The sequence below is a fragment of the Nyctereutes procyonoides genome, unplaced genomic scaffold, assembly GCF_905146905.1.
Source record: "Nyctereutes procyonoides isolate TBG_1078 unplaced genomic scaffold, NYPRO_anot_genome, whole genome shotgun sequence".
Taxonomy (NCBI): Eukaryota; Metazoa; Chordata; class Mammalia; order Carnivora; family Canidae; genus Nyctereutes; species Nyctereutes procyonoides.
In genome coordinates, this window is record NW_026575032.1 from 18241529 (window position 1) to 18264980 (window position 23452).

A 23452-nucleotide genomic window follows, 5' to 3' on the forward strand; every position below is an offset into this window, starting at 1 on the left:
GGTGCTGCAACGTGGCAAAAAGGGATAGAAACAGGGAGAGATGAAGTAATGTGGTCACGCGATACACACCTTTGAAGTCTTGATACCAGATACATTTGGAGGTGGGCAAGGGCAAACCAAGCCCTGGTGTTTGACTTTCCTGTTCCCCTTCCTCTGCCTCACTTTTCTACCACTCATCGGTACCCTAAGGAGCCATCTCCCCTCCTTTCTTCTTGTGATCTGGATAGGATCTCTGTTATACAATATTGTATAATCAAGCCCATCAAACAAGCCTCTTTAGTTATGAAAGAGTGAGATAAAATGACTCAAGAAATCCTTTTCTTTTTGACATCTTATTTGCATGACAAAATTATTGCTAGGGTGACTAAGAAATTCAGATTTGAATCTCAAGGTTGACTATTGGCTTCTATGCTTTAGGCAGTATCCTTGCTCTTCTCCCCTTGAGAGACAAGCCTTGAGCTTAGCTATGGAAATTTAAGGCTACTCGTGAACATGATTTAATGGAGAAATAAAAATGCATCAGCTTAATATTTACAAAATACCTACTCCCATGACATTTTGCCCCTGACTTTAGGTACAGATTTTACTTCAGGCAGCAGATTGTATTGTTTGATTTCATAGCTTATTTCAAGGACATTTACATTTTGATACAGGGCCTAAGCTGTTTCACCTCTTAGGGTTTCCATTTCCTTATCTATATAAATAAAGTTAACAGAATTGAAATATATAGACTTGGGAAAATTTATTTAACTTTTCTGGGTTTTAGTTTCCTCATCTGTCCAATAAAATCTATTGGGAATCCCTTGCAACCCAATAACACTGCTATTCTTAAAATTCCAAATACCCTCAAGACTTCATTTTAAGACTCCGATTGTAACAGCAGAATAATTTCAATACTGTGCAAATGGGGAAGGAGATATTTAGAGATGTAGGGGAACAAAACTTGTCACCTCAGAATGTGTCTCTTTGACATGTAGATATTAGGCTGATTATTTTTAAAGAACTAAAGGCTCAGGAGGAAACTTTCACCTTCCCTTTAATTGCCTACAACAATTTAGTTAGAAGACCTGCTGGGGGAAGAGGGCCACCACCATAAATAACTATAGTCTAAGATGAGCTAGGGTTGGTAGACAGGGAAAGACTAAGCAAAATGTGTTCGTTAAAATTTTTCTATAGATTACACTGTTTCTGTATAGCCTAGCAAGCATTTGTTTATCAAACATTTACTGTTTTTCATCTTCCTGTGAGTTGTCTTCCCTCCCTTTGAAGTCCCAGACCCCTCGCCTGTTCTCCTTAGCTCTGGATGCCATATACTCCTCAGTTGCCTGACTGCCTGTGGGCCTCCTATTCTCATGAAACCCCTGTCATATATGTGATTAAATTTGATTTTCTCCTGTTGATTTGTCTCCTAGACCATCCAAAAGAATCTTGAGGTAATAGGAAAATTTTTCTTCCCCAACAGAGACAAAGGACTCATTTCAGTATAGTTCAGGTCAGAGAACGGAACCATAATACAGCTTCTAAGGCCAGTGCTGCTAGAGATTGGAACACTGCCTGCATAAAAACAAAAGACTGGGGAGAATGTTGACTTTCTAAGGAAGCAAGTCAGGAATACCTAACTTACCTGCACCTAAAGCAGTGAAATAACTAAAAGAAAATTTTGTATTAATTTAAAAGGGGAAGGTCAACTGAGGGCATATAAAATGGCAATAAAGGCAGCAAATGCAAAGTTTATTCATTACTAATTGATATAATTTATTGTACTTCAGTATTTCAGATTCTATACCTCCATTTCCCCACTAATCTTCACAAATACTCTGGCAAGATAAGCATTATTATCCCAGCTTCCAAAAGTATGAATAAAAGTGACCTACCCAAGAGCACACACATATGGGGGGAGGGTGTGCTGGCTTGTGCATGGTTCAGGCTTTTGCCCAGGCCCAGCACTACCAGAGGGTACAGGGACAGCGGTGTTGTAGACACCTCTTCCCAATCTCTCACATTGACAAGTGAGTTGAGAAAGTTGAGTTAACTGTCTTAGCCACTCTTGTTGGAGCACTGATCATTCTATCATGCCTTACATTCTGTCCTTTAAAAAGGTGTTAAATCCACTCAGTCCAAAACAGGTTGAAAAAACAGAGTCAGGCTATTGCTGGTCATCTTTCAGGGTTAACCATGAGTTAAAATCAGAACGCTGGGGGCACCTGGGTGGCTCAGCGGCTGAGCGTTTGTCTTCCGCTCACGGTGTGACCCCGGGGTCCTGGGATCGAGTCTCACGTGGGGCTCCCCACAGGGAGCCTGCTTCTCCCTCTGCCTGTGTCTGTCTCTCTCTCTGCGTCTCTCATGAATACATAAATACAATTTTTAAAAACTAGATTAATTATGAAGAAAAAGGAACTCGCATCTTCTCATCACATCTAACACTAGTGTTACAGAATTCCCAATCATCCTGTAAGTCACTGTGATATTGTTTTCATTGTTACACAGGCTCATTGATAAGCAAAATAATTCTTAAGATCATTTCAGATACCAATGTCAGATATTTTTAGTATAACAATGTTATAAAAGTCATTAAACCTTCTTTCAAATAAGGCACGTTAGTTGTTCTTCAAAGCTAGCTTAATCAAGGAACCCTGGTGCTCACAGGTGGGAGACACATCGATGTGCTTCTGTTGTCAGTGTGTACTGAGCATAGTGTTTTGTCACTGACCTATAATGATAAAATTGATAAAAATTTTGGAAGTAGAGACTGCCCTATACATAAAGTTAAATACTACATTGAGACAATTTTTAGATTATTCTAGCAAAGTGTTCACTTCTACAAATCATACCAACAAAAATATATTTTGTCCACATTAACTTGTCTTTTTATGTGTAGCTACCATATAAATGTTTCTTTAGGGGAAAAGTACAAACTACTCTTGTTTTTTAAATGAATATGTTTTTGTATCACACAAATATTAATTTCTTTAAATGAAGACTTTGGGAATGCATTTGCCAAAATGCCTTGTTTTTTTAAAGACTTATAGCCTGTAGTTTAAAGTAGATATCTATTTCAAATAATAGTACTTTCATCTTAATGAAAAACACCTCTGAATATCTGGTCAAGTAAAACCATAAACATAATAACATATACTTTTCTTATCTAATGGTCTTTTTGGAAATAAGAAACAATGCAATTTGAAATAAACAGATTTTGGAGGGGAGCTTTTAGAAAAGATTAAGTATCATAGTAAAGTTTTCATTGCACTCTTTGTACTAGAAAAATATTATTCAGGTTTAATAGGCTATTTTAATTTCACTAAGCTTACCCTGTGTTTTTTTTTTTTTAAAGATTTTAATTTACTATTTTTGAGAGAAAGAAAGAAAGAGCATGGGGGGTGGGGCAGAGGGAGAAGGAGATTCTCCAGTAAGTGGGGACCCCCAGTGAAGGACTCAATCCCACGGCTGAGCCAAAAGCAGATGCTTAACCTACTGAGCCACCTCGGCGCTCCTGCTTACCCAGTGTTCTTGATGAAGAGCAACAAAAATAAAAGAGAAAAGGCACTATTTGAAAGCACATCACTTATAGGAATTTCAGCAAAGGAAAAAATGAGTGAAAATACCTATATTGGTTTTCAGAATTTGGAGGCAACGCTGAGGTACCAACTCACCACCAAGAACATGAAATGTGGGGGTCCCTGGGTGGCTCAGCGGTTTGGGGCCTGCCTTTGGCCCAGGGCGCGATCCTGGAGTCCCAGGATCGAGTCCCACGTTGGGCTCCCTGCATGGGACCTGCTTCTCCTTCTGCCTGTGTCTCTGCCTCTCTCTCTCTCTCTCTCTTTCTCTCTCTCTCTCTCTATGTCTATCATGAATAAATTAAAAAATAAATAAGTAAAAATAAATCTTAAAAAAAAAGAACATGAAATGTTAGAAAATAAGATTCTTTCCTGATAATTAAACTCTAGGATAAACTCAAAGATCTTGACATCGAAAAGCACAGAACTCTCAAGATACGTTCCCTGACAGGATGTAGGAACTCCTTAAAGAGGTGTCTGTAGCTGTTAAGGCCTAGGGATGGAGGCTGGAAGCGCAGCACTGTTAGTGCCCATCCCAGCACTATCTGGAGAGGGAGAAGCCTTGTTAACTAGCCTTAAGTTACCTGGTCCTGTTGTTAAGTCGGTCCCAGTCATTGATTTGTGAACTAACTCTCTGTGTTGATTCTGTGCACACAAGACGACCTTCTGGTTCATGTGTCTGCATGTACGTTTTCATGTATCCGTATCCCCATTTTAGGTCTACCTATTAAGAAAGAATGCACTGGTCTTGGACATACAATTGCTTCAGTCCATTGAAAAGTATACTTTACTTTCTCAATAAATGCAAAGCTCTTTTATCAGTTTCGAGCGTTCCATTAATAGAAGACTGGCACTGGATCCAGATCTTTACACAGTCTCACCCAAGTCATAAATGACTCTGTGAGGCCCTCTGGGTGCTATCCAGCCTGATTTCATGCTCAGTGGCTGGAAGAAACTTTATTTGTTAATAGTCATGGCATTTCAGTATTATAAATGCTGAGTCTTACTTTCCCTCTTGTAAAGCAAGGATAATAGTCCTTATATGCCTATATAATCTTGCCAGTACTTTGCTTTGCCAAACACTCTTGGATCCTACTCTTGTCCCTTGCCCTCAGTTTCTTGGCTTGAAGAGCCTGCTTCCCAAAATAGAGTGAATATTCTGGTTAATTCTAGGTAATTGCTTTCGTAGCTTCCCTTGAAGTTGGAGCATGAAGATAATACTCAGTCCTGAACAACAAAAACCCTGTAGGGAAATTATGGGAAGTTTTCCTCCCTAATAAAAATCACACTTGACAAGCTGAAAAACAAAGGGGACACTTCCTACATATGCTTCTTCTTTCTAAAGCTTTAAAAAGAAAACTTTGATTTGCAGAGCTTTTCTTTGGGGACAGCAGAAGATGGGAGAGGTCAAGAGGAATTTGGATTCTTCGGTGCATGCAGCATGATTCCTCTCTGACCGGAGAATCATGCCTTCCCGTCTTCTCACCACCATTGCTGGAACTGACCAAGACCAGGACTCAGCTGTGGCAACTACCTAATTATATTGCCAAAGTAGTGAATCTCTCTTTCTTCTGTATTTCCCCCCTCTCTTTCATATCACCCCCACCACATACACACAACGTGAGCTCACGGGCTAAAGCAACCAGACACTTGACAAGTAAAAAACTTCAAAGTGAAGAAAACAAACTGAACAAAATATGCTGTGTGAAGAAGAAATACTGGAATAGATTGATTGGTATTTTATAACAGCTCTGATAATGTTCCAAAAAGATATAAAGAGAGAACTTTATAATATGAAACAAGAATTAAAGTAAAATAAAACCCAGGAAATATACACTATGAAAAATAAAATTATTGAAACAAAAGCCACAATAAATCAGGTAAGTAGATGGGTAACAACTGAAAGGGAAAATAGTATGTTGAATAACGTGTTGAGGAATTCTCCCAGAAAGCACCAAGTAATAATAAATAGAAAGTTTTAAAAATATGAATAGCAGAAATCAAAGCTTAAACATTGGGATAATAGGAATCTCAGAAGAAGAAAAAATTGAAAAGAAGATGTAAGCTGGGGGAAAAAATGGAGATAATCTTCAAAATTAAAGATGAGAGACTGATTGAAAGGGTTCACACACACAAAAAAAAGAGTTCACAGAGAAACAGAAGAGAAAAAGAAAACTCAAAACCTATGCACGTTTGAATGACACTGAAGAAAATCAAAAACAAATGCTAAAGGCTTCAAGAGAGTAGATAAACCACAAAAAGAATAATTAGAGTCGCATCATATTTCTCAGCAGCATCACTGGAAGTAAGGAGATAAGATAATTGAATGAAAATACTTTTGTTCCTAGAATTTTATACCTAGCCAAATCACCAAGTTTAAGAATGCGACAGCTGCAGAAGTCGTAGTTGGAAGAATTCTTAATGCCCACCCCCCAAGATCCTCAACTGGGTGTGGACACACCCGCATGATCCCCCCGGGGGGCGGATATGTGGTGAATTTTATTCCTGTGGTGAAGTTATGTTAGATGGCACAGTGGGCTTGGAGAAAGAAATTATCCAGGTGAGACTTTTCTAAACACACGAGCCTTTAAGTCCTGCATCTTGAGGTCAGAGAAGTCCAACACAGAGGGGGTCAGAGATATGAAACTTCAGACACTCTCCTGGCCTTGAAGGAGCAACTGCCAAGGTTTGGAGAGGGTGACGGGGCAGGGAATGGCAGGCATCCTCAAGAGCCAGGAATGGCTTTTGGTCAATAGCCAGCAAGAACTAGATTTTCTCAACAACCTGAGTGAACCTGAACGTGGATTTTTTCCTCCCTGAACTTCAGACCAGAACTCAGCTTAGCCACCATCTTGCTTTCAGCCACGGGAGACCCAGGTCTCTGGAGATTCCTAAGCCACCAAAACTATGAGATAGATTTGTGTTGTTTTAAGGTATTAACTAGATAGGGAATTGTTACACAGCAATAAAAACGACTGCGGAAGTCTTGCCACATAAGTACCTTCTTGAAAACAATTAGGGTTTTCAAATAAGAAAAATCCAGGGAATACTTCAAGATGAGGACAAAGGAAGAACAGAAAAGTATACTTTTATTTCACTAACAAACATGGTGTAAAAGCTCCTAAATCAAATATTAGCTCATTAATTCCAACTATATATATACATACGTTGTGTGTGTGTGTGTGTGTATGATTTTATTTATTTAGGAGAAGAGGGAGAAATAGGATGCAGGATTGGATCCCAGGACCCCAGGATCATGACCTGAGCAAAAGACTGACACGTAACAGACTGAGCCTCCCAGGTGCCCCCCAACCAGATAGATGCTAGATAGATAGATAGATAGATAGTACGTAGAGAGAGAGATATTTTAAAATCATGAGTAAGTACAGTTCCTTTCAAGGCATAATAAATTACCCCAAAGCTCACCAGTGTAAGAAGACAACCATTTTGCTTGCTCTGGCTCCAGGGGTCAGGAATCCGGGGAAGGCCGAGAGGAGCAGTTCTCTTTCTCGTTACAATTAGATGCTGACTGGTCTTCTGCTTTGCCTCATAGTCAAGGCTGTGAACTTGAACTCGGCCAAGTGTTAAGAAGGATTGGGAGGATTTAAAATGGCTTTTTCTAATCTAACCAAGTCTTTAAAGACTACCACCTTGCTCGGGACTCGAAAATCCCATTTACCATTGAAAGCTGAGAAATGGCTTTATTGCTTTAGCTACCGTATGTCTTTTCTCCAGAAATGGGTTGGGACCCACAGAGCAGCACAATCTACAATTTAACCTGATGAAAAACTTTTACGCCTCTTGTAAATCACACCAACTATATGCCAAATATTGTATTATAATCTTAGCTATGAGGATGAGTAAAATATTATTTCTGCCCTAGAGGAATTCCTAGCCTCGGAGCAGAGACAGGCACGTAAAGAACTAACCACAACCTTACATAGCCAGCCCTATAATAGTGGTATGAGCAAAGCATAATGAGAACACAGGGAGGGCTCAACCGAAAGTCTTCAGGAAATAGCTGTGCTTTACGCAAGAGGATTATAGTCCTGCTAAAATATAACTGGCAAAACAAATAACAGAATTTAGAGAAAGTAACCATGGGGAAAAAAATCCATCAATATCATTTATATTAAAGGAAAATAGTTCCTTGAACTCAAGATAATTGACCTGATGTCACGTGAGGAAAATAAACCAATTTTTGCTCTATTTTTGTTTATTATTTGCTTGTTACTTACCTTTTTTTCTTACCTCTTTTTTTAAATTAAAAGATTTCATTCTAAAATTCCATTTTCCTAAGATTATTTAAAGATGCATGAAGTTTTGTCTTTGAAAAATGTAATGTTTCTTGGGGCCCCTGGGTGGCTCACTCGGTTAAGCATCTGCCTTCGGCTCAGGTCATGATCCCGGGGTCCTGGGGTCCAACCCGCATCAGGCGTCCTGCTCAGCTGGGAGTCTGCTTCTCCCTCTCCCTCTGCCCCTTCTCCTGCTCATGCTGTCTCCCTAATGCTCTCTCTCTCTCCCTCTCTCTGAAATAAATAAATAAAATCTTTAAAAAAAAATAGAAAATTAAATGTTTCTCTCTTTCAAAGTTTAAAATTCTCTTTGACCATTATTCACGATGACCTACGATTTGTAAGACATTGATGAAATGCTGTGGGACCTATCAAGATGGAAAAAAAAAAAACACATGAGTTTCTGGCCTTTTCAGGTTTACATGCTAGTAGGAGAGACTGTGGCACAAAAATACCATAATGTCAAGTAAAATAGAATGAATGCCGTCAAGACACTATGGAAATTGGGGTGCATTTGGTTGCTGCCTGTAACCTGAGTGAAGTCATGTATCTAGCTTTAGGCTTTTGGTGTTTTTATCACGTCAGTGTTGGAGCAGAATCTAGCACTGGCAGGGACTGCGGCTGAGGGCACTAAGGGTCAGCGAAGTTTCACCATCTGCCCAGGGTCACATGGTTAAGGCACAAGATTCTGAGGCTGTGTTTCAGCATTTACTTTCCAAATCAGGACTGCAGATTCACCACCTGTTGCTCAGTTCAGCTCACGACCCTGCCTTAATGCTATTATTCTTAGCTACTGCAGTATTTTAAAGGGATCTCTTTGAATTACTTCTGGCAGCGCACGTGTATACGGTGATCTGACCAGCGAAACAGCCATGGGCTCCCCAGGGCATCTGAACCCCTGCTCTACAGCATGTGGGATGCGGTACGTGGGCTTCTTAGAACCTGTCCGGTTCCATTTAGGTTCTGGGTCTTTGAATTTATAGCTCCCACTTCCTGGGACAAACATTACCACCCTTTCTTATTTTTATTTTTTTGAACTATTATTTATATCAAGACTCTGCTAAGGAGCTCCCTCCCTTGGCAGTTGAGCCAGCCTGGCTTTGCCTTATCTCCTGTGTGTAAGCACTGCATCCTGAATTTGTCTCTGAAAAACACTTTAACTCTACTTTGTAATCATCCATTTACTTCCAGATGAATTGAGGGCAAGTATTACCTATTCATCTTGGGATCTCTAGTGCTGCGTGGTATCTCTAGCACACAGAAAAAATTCAATAAACGTTTACTGACAAGATGTTATTTTGTGAAATGGGGTGGAGAAGGCAAAAATGACATAGAAGTGCCGTATTTCTTTGTGCTTTTCTAGAAAAGTAGTCTGTCTAGCATAAGCAACTCCTTGCAGTTTGTGATTTAGTATCATAGGCTTTTTTGTCTTTAATTATATTTTTAAATCTTCCAGGGAAAGTAATCATAAATCTTAAATTATATAGGTAGTATTAGTAATTAGTAGGATATTGAAAAGAGAAAGAAAGAAATTTACCACCTAATTTTTCTTTTTTTGAAAGCATGACTAAATAAAGTTGGATCTAGGCCAAAGGAAAATAAAATATATGAGTACAGAACAAGGAAATCCATAAAGTTTATAGTGAAGCCTCCGATCGTGAAGAATCCTTTCAGCTGTGAGTCTCTATGACTGATGGTTTTGCCAGTTGACGAGTCTGCGTAAGGGAAGCAGCTACGCCCGGCAGGTGCACCTTGGGGTTTGGATTCATTGCCTCCCCACCCCACCTAGCTATTAGCTTGTGGTAGCTACTTCTCTTGTATTAGCTTCTTCTCAAAAATAAACTCCCAACTCAAGGAGGCCTCGTTTCTCCCTGGCCTGCCACGTCCACTCTGGGTGCCTCAGCCCAGGCTCTGTGACTCTCGAGGTGGGAAGGGATGTGAGTCTGTACTTGTCAGGTGGAAATGGGACATTTGAGAATGCAGTTGGTCTGGTTCCAGCGGCTTCTTGACTTTACAAGAAAAAGCAGCAGCTGGCCCATTGGGAGAAACTTTATCCCTTACTCTGCTGCCTGAAGCATAGCCATTGGGTTTTCTTGATTCGAGAAGGTTCCTCTAAATGTCCACTTCACTTATAGCTTTTAGCTTGGCCACGCTGAAATCTGATGGTTTTGACTGCATCGGGGCCACAATTCAGCCTCAGTCCCAGTTATGTGCGGGATCAAAAATGGACAGGGTTACTTTGCTCAGTGGCAGGACTCAAGGCATTTCTCAGGGCTCTGTCCAGTACGCCCCTCACTGAACTTTGTTGTACCCTATTCACTCTTTACCATTTGTCAGTGAACTAGCCATTTTCATTTGTCAGTTGGAAAACTACAGATGAATTAAAGATGTTCTTTTCGGGGCCATGAACTATAGAAATAAAATCCTGATTAATGCTAATGCTGTCTTAGTCACATAAGGAGATGCCCATGATAAGGGCTTGTTTTCCGATTAGAATGCGTGGAGTCAAGCTATTAATGGAGGCTTCTGCTCTCAGATGCCACCGTTGCTGTCTGGTTCACCGTGGTGCTTGACATGGCAACACATTCATCATCAGAGTCTTGGCACAAAGTGAAGGACTCTTGCTTCTTGATTTAGAGGGTGCCACTCTCAGACCTGTGACTCCTACAAAAAGTTGACCCATTCGTCTTGCGGTGGGGAGACCACATCACACAGAACATCACCCCTGTTGTTCCCAGAAGATTGACTATATCAGGCCTTTGAACCCTTTCAGGGCTATCGGCTCTGCCTCGCGGACACTGACACATTTTCAGGTTACAACGTTATTCTTCTAGTCTGATCAGCCCATTTTAGCCACGTTATTGTGTCCCTTGAAAATAATCTTTGTCATGTTTTTTGTTTCTTGTTTTTTTTTTTTTTTTTTTTTTAATTTTCTGGGCCACTTGCGGTTGGGAAATAATGTACCTTTTATCACAAAAACCACTCAACAATGGGTAATGGTCAAAATATTTAATGGACTTTCCACCCTTCCCACCATCTATAGATATCTAGCGTTGAAATTGCCTTTTCAGGAATAGACTCAAAAAGGGGCACCAGGGTGTCTCAGTGGGTTAAGCATCTACCTTCTGCTTAGGTCATGAACCCAGGGGTCCTGGGATTGAGTCCCACATCGGGATCCCTGCTCCTCCCCCGTCCCTTGCCTGCTGCTCCCCCTGCCTGTGTACCTCTGTCTTATAAAAAGGAAATAAAATCTAAGAAGGAAGAAAGAAGGAAAGAAAGAAAGAAGAAAGAAAGAAAGAAAGAAAAAGAAAGAAAGAAAGAAAGAAAGAAAGAAAGAAAGAAAGAGACTCCAAAAGATTTCTGATTCTATATCTCTTATCTCCTCTTCTGCAGAAACTTGGTAGGTAGCGTGGTCACTAAATACAGCTGTCCCCAGAAAGAGATAGTGGCACATTTCCACGAAGAAAGGCTTACACAAGAGTGTTTACTGAAGCTTCATTCATAACTGCACACATTCAGGAACAAACAAAACATCCCACGAGAGGTGAATGAATAAACCAACTCTGCTGTTTCATACAGTGAAAGAATACTTAGCAAAATGAGGGAATGCGCTGCTGATGGGCGCAAGGCCATGGAGGGAAATGCATGACACGCGTTGACCGAAGTAAGGCAGACATGAAAGCACACATGCGTAGGCTTCCACTTAGATGAAATTCCAGAATGCCCACAACGACTTTGCGGGTGTAGAAATGAGAACAGTGCTTGTTGCTGGGTGGCCGGCACTGGCCGGGGTAGTAACGGAAGTAAACTTCTTAGGTGAGGGGAAGCTTGGGGAGAATGTAGCTTATACAGCTGCATTTTTAAAACTGATCAAACTGTACGTGGAAGGTCTTTGTACCTCACTCGCAGGTAAGTTACACCTCAAGAAATAACAAAGAAACCTCTAGATGAAGGAAATGTGACGTGGAATTTCCAAACCAGAGAAACCTAATTCAAGCCAGCAATAAAAAAAGGGACAAATAAAGAAGAAAACAAGAATATGTGTAATGGAAAACTAAGTAAGTCGCAGAGACGAAAAATACAGCCTAGGGAATATAGTCAATAAGATTACAGTAACGTTAAAAAAAAGATTACAGTAACGTTATCTAGTGACAGAAGGTGACCACGCTTGTCATGGCAAGTAGCGAGAAATGCATAGAATCTGAATCATTACAGTGTACACCTGAAACTAGGTAACATTGCCAACTATACTTCAGTGTTTTATTTAAAAAACTGAAAAAAAAGAGACAGCAAAATAGATGGTCAGCTAGTCAAAATATATAAATAACTACAACTAATTATTTTCAAAAGGCAGAAATTTCCAGATTAAGCCATATAAAACAAATGTTAAAAACGAATGTTAAAACTCTAGTCATTAGTGCTTTGAAAGAGGCACCCGTCAAACAATATGAAGCCAAAAGATTTAAGGCTAAAGGACCAGAAATCATGTAACAAGCAAAAAACTAACTAAAAGAAATACTTTGTGGTAGTATCAGAAAACACGTATTCCCAGTCAGACAAAAGAGACTCCTCGTGACCGGTTTATATACTGGTATAAGGTACAATCTACCAACGTGTCATGTCTCGTGAATCTTTTATGCACCTAACACAATGACTTTAACATAAAGGAAAAATTGTTAGAAATTTAGAAAGTACCTGACAAAAGTACCTGACCCAATCATAGTTGGGTCATTTAACACAGTTCTCTGAAAAATTGGTAGATAATAGAGACACACTGTATATGCATGACCTGGCTAATTCTGTTAATAATATTGGACATTAAACCTAAAACATTTTCTAATGTTGATTGAATTAGTCACACATTTGATCAGTAATGGGCCAAAAAGGAGATTGCAAACATTTCCCCATGACAGTTTTGGTAAGGGGAAGTAGCACTCTGCTGCTGCTTTGTTGGTAAAACAGGTGGTTATAACCACTTTGTAAGGCAATTTGGTCATCTCTACCAGGATTTTACATGCATATATATTTTGTCCCATAGGACTTTGCCTCTAGGAATATATATGACAGAATTACTCAGTATGTGCCCAAGTATATGTAAATAAGAGTGTTTATAAGGTACTATTATATATTAATATCAAAAAACTGCAGAAGATCTAATAACATCACAATCAGGAGGTTGACTATATTATGCTCAACTACTATGCTTCCCCTACTGTGGAAAAGTATGAGTTCATAAAAAAATATATATACATATATGTTTATATATATATATTTGCCTATAAGTAAATTTATATGTAACTATGTGAGGTGATAGATGTTAACTAAGTTTATTTTGGTAACCATTTCACAATATATACCTATATCAAATAATTGTGTTGTGCATCTTAAACTAATTTAAGGTTGTAGGTCAATTATCTCAATAAAAATGGGGACAATAAATAAATATATATATATATGAATAATAATGCTTTAAAACTTGTGAATGAGGGGAATAGGCAAGAGATAGCAAAATAATATATATATATATAATACATATATTATAATATGATCCTATTCTGTGTGTGTGTTTAATTCCTGAGATAATGAGATAATGTGCACCCCACATTGTAGGTAAAGGTGACTTCTGAAGAAGAAAATAGGATTTGGATGGTAGAGGATGAAGGAATATACAGGATGGGATTCATCTATAGTTTGAGTATTTTTATATCCACTCATTTATTAAATAGTTAACAAAATATAATTCTAACTTAATCTGCGAGTTACTAGCCATCTAATTTTTAGATATCTCAACCCATGAGTTAATCAGGTAAAGAAAAATAAGATTTTAGTTTTTATTTCACATAAAATATATATATTTTAAAGGACAGGTTTGAATTTATTACATGTGCCATAATAAAAAGTCTGTGGCATGTATAACATAATGCTTGTCCAGTGTGGACTCAAGAAAAAATTGTTGAATGAACAATAAGCCCTTAGTAATTAGATATTAAATCATGGACAACGATGATGACAACAAGAGACATATACTGTAATTGACTCACTTATAAAAGAAAACGGAGGGTATGTTTATACATATACGTTTCCCGTCTCCATGAATCCCCCAGAGCTTGTTTGTGTATAGACTTTGGAACCAAATAAGAGATCACAACAAGCAGCATATTTTTCTCAGTGTGAAGAGAATAGAAAAATGTTTTTTGTTTTTAAGGTTTTATGTATTTATTCATGAGAGACACACAGAGAGAGAGGCAGAGACACAGGCAGAGGGAGAAGCAGGCTCCCTGCGGGGATCCTGATGCAGGGACTTAATCCTGGGACTCAGGGATCAGGCCCTGAGCCAAAGGCAGACTCTTAACTACTGAGCCACCCAGGCGTCTTTAAACTAGTAAAATGTTCTAATGCTGAGCTGAGCAAATATGGGCAGGGTAAATTTAAGAATCCATATAGGCTTTGATATAAGCTGTGCTTAATAATTTTTTTAAAAATTCATGATTTGGAGGAACAATAATCACTGCATCATTTTTTATTTTTTAGCTCACTTCTGTCTTTGTTACAGATCTATCTCCTTTATAGGTCTTTGAATCTGATCAGAACCTACCTTATGCATTGTATGGAATACTGGACTAGATCAGAGGTTCCCAAATTTTTTTTCCATTCATGGTGTTTTTAGTATTTTAGTAATTTTTCCATGATGCCCTTTGACCAAAAGGAGTATCTTATAGTTCCTTTGTAAGGAAATTGTTAGGTCCAAAAAATTTAATAAATATTTTTATCCTCAAAACTTAGAATCCATTTGGAAAAATAATAAAGTAGGAACTTGAGACTAAAAAAATAAAGATTTATGAACCAGCTGAAATAAATCTTAATCGTTCTGAGTATATTCTATCTTATTTAAGAGCGTACCAATACCAGTATTCATTAATTTCTACTTACTTTATAAAAGTATAACCTAAAAACTATATTCATTCTGTTTTTCTGATTATCCAGAGAATTGAAAGATGGCAATCCTAGGAAGTTATTTTTTTCCCTAGGAAGTTATTAACAACACTGATAATGCACAGTAATTAGTTAAAACTAATTACATGATTTACATATGAATCTTTATTTAATAAAAATTTATACTTAATTCAGCATCCATTCCTTAATATAAAGGGTAAAACATAGAAGGTCCTGAATCTTGCCTTTTTTCTCAATGTAAGCCTATTTCAAGTTTCTGAAGCTTTTCATTCTGTGCCTTCAAACAAATGTTTCCCAGTGTGAGTAAAATAGATCTTGAAAACTATGGCATTTTTTATTTCCCTTCTGAAAGCAGAACAGAACCTGGAGAGGGAAGGAGGAGGAGAGGCAGAAAGCGAGAAAGAGAGAGAAGAAATAAACAGATGCCAGCATGACAAATACGTTGTCAGAGATAAAGAAGAAAACTTGTTGTACTGGTTTTTCCCATTCGCTTCAGTTCACAAATGAGTTGTAATTGTTGTGCTCTGGTTGAAAAGTTGATCTACTTAGTAACTTAAATTTGAGTCAAATCATACTTACTAGACAAACTTCCTATCTGCCCAAAGGAGAGTTCATAGCCTATGTGAGTACTGGTGTGGCCATGAGACATGAATTTACAGAAGACTTCAAGCACGGGGTATTTATCGAGCAGCGTTGTTCCTATTAACTCTGACTTCGTGGGACAGTAAAGGTAACAGCAAAGTGCTGGAACAGATCTGGTCACTGTGCAGTCACGGTGCTAAGCACCAGCAGACGTACAATTGTGGTGAAGTAGTCACCACAATACAGCAGGCAAAAGACACTGTAGGGCTGCGTGAAATGAATCTGCACACTTAAGCATAAGAAACTAGAGAACAATAGTAATGGACCAGAATAAATTAACATTATTGGCATGAAATCATTGGTTTGAGATCCAAGAAAAAGAAAACCACCTACTCACCCATAGGGGAAACAACAATATCCCAAGAGGAATCTAAGAACCTCTCTAAAATCTTGAAGAATTTATCTACATGTTTTCTGTGCATTTTTCTCTATCTCTGCTCTCTCGGTGATACTCTAAAGGGTGATTTTTCCCACCCTATCTCCCCATCCCTACGACAAGACAACACAGGAACAAAAAAATGACCCAGAGGAACATTGGCACAGAAAGATATTCTTGCAGAGTAGTTTTCTTCTTGCTTGTAGAAACTAAATATGATTGGGGTTGGGGAAGGAAGAAGGCAGACAGAACTGAAAGGAAGGACCTGGTCCACAGGTAAGGGGTAGATGAGATGGTGTCATCAGCAGTCTATCTGTGTAGACCTTCCCTGTAATCCATTGTCCGTGTCCAGCTCCTTTTGCAACAATCCCAGACTTTTGTACTCCCATCTGATGTAGAAATGCCTTAAGTGGGGATGAGATCGTGAGAGGAAAAACTACTCCTGATCAAGGTGGAACTCAACAGAAGCAGCTGGGCATTTCTTGTTGAGCCTGACCAATTGTGAACACACTGCCAATGTTAAAATCTTTGTTTCCAGCAACATTACAAGGTCCCAGAAATTCTGGAAAATTCTGGAAGCTGTGTCAAAAAGACCTTTTAAAATGCTGAATAAAATTGTATAAAATAGCAATCACATAATAAATGTGATCTAGAGAAATTGATGAAATTTGCTGAATGAAGCAAGAGCACAAGTCTAGGAGGTAACTGAAAGTTGGAGCTGCCCACTGACCCAGGGAAATATGATCCCTGGTAGCTTGGAGCTTTGCTGTTAATGACTGTGCTTAAGACAGGGGCAGGACAAAGATTAGGGCCAGTGTATAGGGAGGAATTCGATTGGAGAGTTTCGTGTAAAGCCCAGACTTATAACGACCTAAACCAGGGAAGGGATGAAATAGGAGACTTCTCTGACGAGGCCTGGCTTTGGGTAAAGGGAGAAGAAGTAATATTTTTTGTCCAGTGCTCTTTAATGGGCTTTGAACTTGAATTCACATTATTTTCAATTAAAGAATTTTGGTGTAAAGAAGCTCTGGGCTTGTAGCTTTCTGGGACATAGAGAAGTAGGCAAATTCTTTCTTGCTGAACACATCCTCACATTAAGGCTCAACAAAGCCCCACAGAATTTTAACAAACATAGGCTCAGAATTAAAGATCATAAAATGCATAAATAAAACCACAAGTTGTAAGTGAGAGACAACAGGACTAACACAGAAAAAGTATTGGAATTATTAGAGATACAAAATGTACAAGTGTGACTAATAAATTTATATCAACAAAATGTAGAATAAAAAACATGAGTAAGGATCAAACACCTACCAAAAATGAGCAGGCATAATTGGTACAAAGCAAAATTACACTTTTAGAAGTGAAAAATATAGTCAGTGAAATTAAAGCTAAGTTTACAAAATAACTGCTTAAAAGAGATTAACAAGCCAGAAGATAGAAACTAACAAATCATACAATTGGTGCTCACAGAGACAAACTGATGAAAAAGTATAAAAGAGAAGTTGAGGAACAAAGAAGATAGAATGAGCTAGTCCAACACATACCTAATCAAAGTTCTGGGGGAAAAAATAGCAGAAGCGACAACATCTAAATGGACAATGGCTAAGAATTTCATAAGACCCAGTGAGCTCATCCTGAGGAATATCAACAGGTCCCAAATAGGATAAATTATCGTATGCAGGTATGGAATTAGAAAAACTGCAGAGAACCAAATAAAACAGTAAGTGTTAGAAAAAGCAGGGAGGTGTCTATGTCTTCTTTGGTGAAATGTCTGTTCATGGCTTTTGCCCATTTCATGATTGGATTGTTTGTTTCTTTGCTGTTGAGTTTCATAAGTTCTCTATAGATCTTGGAAACTAGCCCTTTATCTGATAGGTCATTTGCAAATCTCTTCTCCCATTCTGTAGGTTGTCTTTTAGTTTTGTTGACTGTACTTTTGCTGTGCAGAAGCTTTTTATCTTGATCAAGTCCCAATAATTCATTTTTGCTTTTGTCTCCCTCACCTTCATGGGTGTATCTTGCAAGAAGTTGTTGTGGCCAAGTTCAAAAAGGGTGTTGCCTGTGTTCTCCTCTAGGATTTTGATGGATTCTTGTCCATTTAGATCTTTCATCCATTTTGAGTTTATCTTTGTGTCTGGCGTAAGAGAAACAGGTGACTGGGTGACAGGCACTGAGGGGGGCACTTGACGGTATGAGCACTGGGTGTCATACTATATGTTGGCAAATCAAACTCCAATAAAAAATATATTAAAAAAATTTATAGTTTGAAAGACCTGGGTTCAAATTCCAATAACAAAACAAAACAAAACACAAATTCCATGCCTGGTACTTAAGAGCTATGCAAGTTCATAGAAATTACTCTAAATTTTTATCCTTATATTTCCTAATCTATGAGAATAAATAATAATGCAATTGTAATCATATGTATGAAAATGTTTAACACATAATAATATGTAATAAAATTAAAATTGCATAAGCCAAAAAAAAAAGAGGGAGAAAAGATGGATTATGAGCAAAGGAATGAAACTAACATTTCACTTCTCGACAACCTCTTAACTGAAGCCAGAAGGCACTAGAATAACATCCTCAACATGTTACCAGTTTCTTTCAACCTAAAATCGTGCCCAGCAAAGGCATCTTTCAAAGAAAGCCAAATTAAAAATGTTTTCATGTAATAATTGATCTACCACAACAGATTCTCCCTGAAGGAACATCTGGGGGATATAGTTTAGTGAGAAGAAAAAAGATGCTAGAAGGAAGGTCTGAGATGTATTCTTAAAAGGGGAGGGCAGAAAGACAGGTAACGGGAGAGGGTTTACAGGAAGCACCAAGAGTCTGGGTAATGTCCTATTTCATTGTATGTTATTTATTATATATTATATACATTATGTATGTTCCTTTTTGTACTAGTTTTTAAAATAGATGAAAATAGTCAGGCTAGAAAAGAAAATACTGCAGCATGAGAGAAAGTGAAGCATATTATTCTGAAAAATCCAATCTCCAAAAAAGTAATTGATAAAAGAAAGCAAAAGAAATTGTAGACAACTGTATGGCTTACCCCCAAAAGATTCAAGTCATTGTCATTCCTAAGAAATAGGAGTGTCAGTCCAATAGGAGAGTACAGGCTGAGAAAGAGACACTTGGATGCTATGTGAAAATAAGAAGCCAGGAAGAAAAGGGGGGTGGGTGGAAGGACAACTGGCCAATGAAAGAGCAAAATAACAGAATGGGCCCTGCTGAAAAACTTGATGCAAAAAATTGCACCTGTGTGTTGAAGAAAAACGTCAGGTTCTCTTAGAATAAGAAATACATAATAAGGTGAAGGACATGATGAAAGAACAATAAACATGAAACACGGTGGCCAGAAATACAATCTAAAAAGTAAGGGTAGTGCTGAGGAAGAAGGCAGAAAGTGGTGACAATTCGCAACACTCTTGAGCACAGAGGGTCTCTAAACCCTGGGCTGATATGTACGCGCCGTGTCACTACTGGTCTACCAATAGGTGGGTTAGCACTGTCCCCAATTACAGGAGCGGGGTAAAAGCCTGAAAGAAGCTGCTTGTTGGAAATCACGTAGTTGGGGGGTGCCTCGGTGGCTCGGTTGGTTGAGCATTTGACTCTTGATCTTTGGCTGAGGTCATGATCCCAGGGTTGTGAGATGGAGCCCCATGAGAAGATTCTCTCTCTCTCTCTCTCTCTGCCCCATTTCCCACATGAATATGTTCTCTCTATATATAAAATAAAAAAATACGGGCTCAGCTCTGGTGGTGGCTCAGCCCTGGTTTAGCGCAGCCTTCAGCCCAGGACCTGATCCTGGAGACTCAGGATCGAGTACCACATCGGGCTCCGTGCATGGAGCCTGCTTCTCCCTCTGTCTGTGTCTCTGCCTCTCTCTGTCTCTCTGTGTGTCTCTTATGAATAAATAAACAAAATCTTAAAAAAAAGAAAATAAATAACAAAAAAGTTTTCAAAATAGAAAAAAAAAATCCCATGATTGGAATTTGAACCCTGGTTTTTCTCATTCAAATGTTTGGATTGTTTATCTTTCCCCAGAATGTCAAGAAAGTTAAAATTCAAGTTGACTTCCTTTGGGTAAAAATAGAGTCACTGCTGTATGCATAATAGACCAAACATCAGTGAAGATAAAACAGTATTAAAACTGTATGCTCCTGGAAATCCAACATAGAAATATTGTGTGTGTGTGTATCACAGAGACCAAAGGAGAGAATGAATAAAGACACCAACATGCTTTATAAGTGCAAATGCAGATTCTAACATCAAGTCAACAACCATCAAATTCATCAGGTTTGCAAAAGAATAAAAACCACATGATGGTTTAGCATATATAACATATGAGTGAAATAAGCCAAAGGAGAAAATGTATTGTAACATCTCCTTTAAATCTGAAGATGTTCAATTACAGGGTAATCTCAGTTGAATCCTAAAGGCATTTAATAGCCTTAAAACTCTTCTATAATAAAATAACTTATAAATGAGAATATACTTACTTCTTTCATATGATAAAGAATGTTTTTCTAGCCAACAACCAAAATTATATCGAAGGTTAAAATACCAGAATCATTTTCAATACAATCAAGATGCAAGGCACCAGTATTTATTTTAAATTATTCTGGAACCGTAATCCAACTCAATGACTATTGAAAACCGTTAAGAAATACAGTTTCGGAAAGTGTATAGATACATGATGATATGCAGATAGTTGGTATGATTACCAATGGTAAAAACTATTATAAAAACGTCTAATTCAACTAATTAGAATTATCTGTATTTCTTAGTATTGGCATGGTATAGGGACATGGGGTTCTCAGACAGCAGGGATGCTCACAGGTGGCAAATTTCTGAAAAGAAAGTCAGAAGTTTAGACTAAGAGCCTTGTGATTGCTGGGACCTTGGTGGCTCAGTTGGTCAAGTGTCTGACTCTCGATTTCCATTCAGGTCGCGATTGATCTCAGCGTTGTGAGGGTCACCCCCTCCCCCCAATCAGGCTCTATCTCAGTGGGGAGTCTGCTTGAGATTCTCTTTCTGCCTCTGCCCCTCCCCTACTTGTCTCTCTCTAAAATAAATAAGTCAATCTTTTTTTTTTTTTAAAGGGGGCCTTGTGATTATTGACTACTGGGATGCTATCCTACAAGTAGAAAGCTATGTACAAAATTATGTTTAACAATAATTACTCTGATGTTGATTATATAATTTCGAAAAATTTTAACATTTCTAACTGTCCAATTAAAGAAGAAAGTTTAAATATTGTCCTGCACATTCATTACATTTGGATTTCGAAAGATGGGAAGTGACATGGGATGTTAATATAAGTGCAAAGGGTGTATATTATTTGTATGCTCTCAAAAATATAATTTAAAAATAACCCTGCAAGAGGATCCTCTATATACAGTATCTTCACTACAAAGGAAAAGGCTGGTGCCACACTTAATATTCATGATCTTTTAGTGCTAAGATTACAAGTGATTCTTATGTCTTTATGTATTTCTGTTTTCAATTCAAAGAGAAGGTAGGCTGGGGGTGGAGAGAGAGAAAGAGGAAGGAGGGAGAGAGAGGAGAGAACGGTTCTCCAGCCACAGCTATATTTGATAGCAATCATGCCATCAGAAAGAAACGAAATATGAATCAGGGAAGGTTGCTGGGCGATGGGAACAGAGAGGAAGAGACTTGGTGGTAGTGCTCATTTATATGCCTTCCAGGAAAAAGAGTGTTTTGGTAAAATAGCAGTTATTTGACTGGGCTATTGAGAATCTGGACACATAATGTTATATGATCCTAATACTATTGAACATTCAAATCATATAACAAAAGGCTGGTTAAAATATTTAACCATATTAAATTTGTTGAATTGACTATGGTGAGGCCTCCTGACAACCAAACAGCTGGCCTCTGTTGGTGACAGCCCAACTTCAACTTGTTCACACTGATGAAAACTTTATCATGTAAATTATCATAAGTTAATTCTCACAACACTTAAAAGCTAAGATATGCTTGTCACCATTTTATAAATGTGGAAACTACAGATAAAAATGTAGCTGTCCAGGATCACACAGAAATGCATGGTGAATCCAGTATTTGAACCCTGGTCTCCCCACCCCTATCTCTCTCCAAAGCCCTAAGTTCCCAGTGTATACTTATGGCCTCCCACGTGGCAGGCCCTCGGCTCTAACCCTAAAACTAGCACCGTAAGATAGGGATTATTAAACAAAATAGACACTGAGACTCGTATTCATCTGATTTCTGGAAAGCCAGACATCGCCAGGCTGGAACCCCCACCTCCGTGAGGAAACCAATACAGCTTGAGAACAAACACATGCCCCTACACAAGAAGTGTGTTCACATACAAAGGAATTATTCTAGAGGAAAAGGATTGTCAGTTGGATACAGAAAATCTCCTTGAAGGAAAGAGCTCTTGAGATGCTCTTTGAAAGAGGATTCGGCCTAAAGTGTCAAATACTAACTGGGAGCCAGCAAGGTGTATTTGGAGTGACAGGGGTAGGAGGCAGCAAGTGATGTGTTTTTTAGGGTAAATATAATTATACAAGATTATAAAGAGAGATGAAACTCAGTAGATCAGTTAACGAGTGGCTTTTTAAATAACGACGTAAGGAGTCAGGCCTAATTTTATAGGCAATTACCTTAAGGTTCAGCTGTGGCTGACATCAGTGCATAAAGTTGGTGTTTGATCTTTTCCTTTGCGAGTCAAAAGAGCATTTTATCATCCATTGCTCTCTGAATTATCTCAAGAAGCTACCCAATAAAGTCTATATTGTGCTGTTTACTTGGAAACGTTTTTGCTGATGTGAATATTAGTGCCCACATAGGCCCATGTGAGGTTGTTTCACAATTTTATATTTTTCAGATTCCATCAAGCTGACATTGCAAAATAATACCTTATCGCGGTGAGTCCCCATCTGTGAGATAAGTCTGACTAATGGTACTCACTTAAATAGATCAATCTTAGAGACTTTAGTCCTGGAACTTCTTTTCTATCTATTTTTTGAGTGCACAAGGATTAGCCCACATCTAGCCTGAAAACTCCCACTAAACAATCACAGAAAAAAAAATAGCCAATCAAAAAAGATACTGTAAATTGTACCTGAAAATTCTAGCCAAGCTTTCCGTATAGGGGTTTCTGCAAACCACTCTTTGCAGTCCTGATAATCTACAAAATCAACCACAAAGCATTGCAAACTTCCTGATGGTAGCACATAGGTCCTACATTTTTTCCCTTTGGAAAGAAGGGACTGTCCTCTGTATAATCTGTGGCCCGTGGCAGATTCTGAGTGCAGACGTGATCCACAAAGGCTACTGAAGGGATGAGTTGATAGCATTAGTTTTAGGTCTGTTAGGACCTACTTCAAATCCCCAAATCTTAGATTTTCCAAACTAAGTTTAATTGTAAAGGCAAACAAGTGTAGATTTAGAGAAAGATGTGTGTATTTCTGGGGTGAGAAGCAACCAGGCTTCCGACACAATTCACATACCCAGAATTAGTTATTCATGTGCAGATGAATACGGTCCCTATAAACTGCACATTTAGTTATTTCCAATGCCTCTTCCGTTTTCGTCATTTTGGACATAAAAGTTCTCTTTGCAAACATAGG